We start from the raw sequence: 2,077 nt of genomic DNA, 5'->3' as shown, positions 1-2,077 counted from the left end.
GCTTCCATGACCTGGCTATTGTAAATAGTGCTGCAATGAACATTGGGGTGCATGTGTCTTTTTGAATTATGGTTTTCTCTGGGTATAGGCCCAGTATTGGGATTGCTGGATCATATGGTAATTCTATTTTTAGTTTTTTAAGGAACCTCCATACTGTTCTCCATAGTGGCTGTATCAATTTACATTCCCACCAACAGTGCAAGAGGCTTCCAGTTTCTCCACACCCTCTCCAGAATTTGTTGTTTGTAGATTTTCTTATGATGCCCATTCTAACTGGTGTGAGGCTTTTAAGTTTCATTAGGTCACTTTTGTTTATTTTTGTTTTTATTTGCATTGCTCTAGGAGGTGGATCAGAAAAGATCTTGCTGTGATTTATGTCAAACAGTGTTCTTTCTATGTTTTCCTCTAAGAGTTTTATAGTGTCCAGTCTCCAGTCCATTAGGTCTCTAATCCATTTTGAGTTTATTTTTGTTTATGGTGTCAGGGAGTGTTCTAATTTCATTCTTTTACACGTAGTTGTCCAGTTTTCCCAGCACCACTTATTGAAGAGACTGTTTTTTCTCCAGTGTATATCCTTGCCTCCTTTGTCATAGATTAGTTGACCATAGGTGTGTGGGTTTTTCTCTGGGCTTTCTATACTGTTCCATTGATCTATATTTCTGTTTTTGTGCCAGTACCATATTGTCTTGATTACTGTAGCTTTGTAGTATGTCTGAAGTCAGGGAGTCTGATTCCTCCAGCTCTGTTTTTTTCCCTCAAGACTGCTTTAGCTATTCGGGGTTTTTTGTGTCTCCATACAAATTTTAAAATTTTTTTGTTCTAGTTCTGTAAAAAAATGCCACTGGTAATTTGATAGGGATTGCATTGAATCTGTAGATTGCTTTGGGTAGTATAGTCATTTTCACAATATTGATTCTTCCAATCCAAGAACATGGTATATCTCTCCACCTGTTTGTGTCATCTTTGATTTCTTTCATCAGTGTCTTAAAGTTTTCTGAGTACAGGTCTTTTACCTCCTTAGTAGGTTTATTCCTAGGTATTTTATTGTTTTTGTTGCAAGGTGAATGGGATTGTTTCCTTAATTTCTCTTTCTGATTTTTCGTTGTTAGTATATAGGAATGCAAGAGATTTCTGTGCATTAATTTTGTATCCTGCAACTTTACCAAATTCATTGCTTAGCTCTAGTAGTTTTCTAGTGGCATCTTCAGGATTCTCTATGTATAGTATCATGTTATCTGCAAATACTGAGAGTTTTACTTCTTCTTTTCCAATTTGTGTTCTTTTTATTTCTTTTTCTTCTCTGATTGCCGTGGCTAGGACTTCCAAAACTATGTTGAATAATAGTGGTGAGAGTGGACATTCTTGTCTTGTTCCTGATCTTAGAGGAAATGCTTTCAGTTTTTCACCACTGAGAATGATATTTGCTGTGGGTTTGTTGTATATGGCCTTTATTATGTTGAGGTAGGTTCCCTCTATGCCCACTTTCTGGAGAGTTTTTATCATTAATAGGTGTTGAATTTTGTCAAAAGCTTTTTCTGCATCTTTTGAGATGGTCAGGTGGTTTTTATTCTTCAGTTTGTTAATATGGTGTATCACATTAATTGATTTGCATATACTGAAGAATCCTTGAAGTATGCGGGCCTGTCACCGTTGCAGCCTCTCCCGTTGTGGAGCACAGGCTCCGGATGCACAGGCTCAGAGGCCATGGCCCACGGGCCCAGCCACTCCGTGGCATGCGGTATCCTACCTGGACCAGGGCACGAACCCGTGTCCCCTGCATCAGTAGGCAGACTCTCAACCACTGCGCCACCAGGGAAGGCCCACTCTGCAATTTTTTGGACGAGTTTGAGAAGGATGGATGTTAGCTCTTCTCTAAATGTTTGATAGAATTCACCTGTGAAGCCATCTGGTCCTAGACTTTTGTTTGTTGGAAGATTTTTAATCACAGTTTCAATTTCATTACTTGTGGTTGGTCTGTTCATATTTTCTATTTCTTCCTGCTTCAATCTTAGAAGGTTATACCTTTTTAAGAATTTGTCCATTTCTTCCAGGTTGTTCATTTTATTGGCATAGAGTT

This window comes from Physeter macrocephalus, chromosome 16 (genome assembly GCF_002837175.3).
Source record: "Physeter macrocephalus isolate SW-GA chromosome 16, ASM283717v5, whole genome shotgun sequence".
NCBI lineage: Eukaryota > Metazoa > Chordata > Mammalia > Artiodactyla > Physeteridae > Physeter > Physeter macrocephalus.
The sequence above is the reverse complement of the archived record's forward strand: the minus strand, read 5'-3'. Positions refer to the sequence as shown.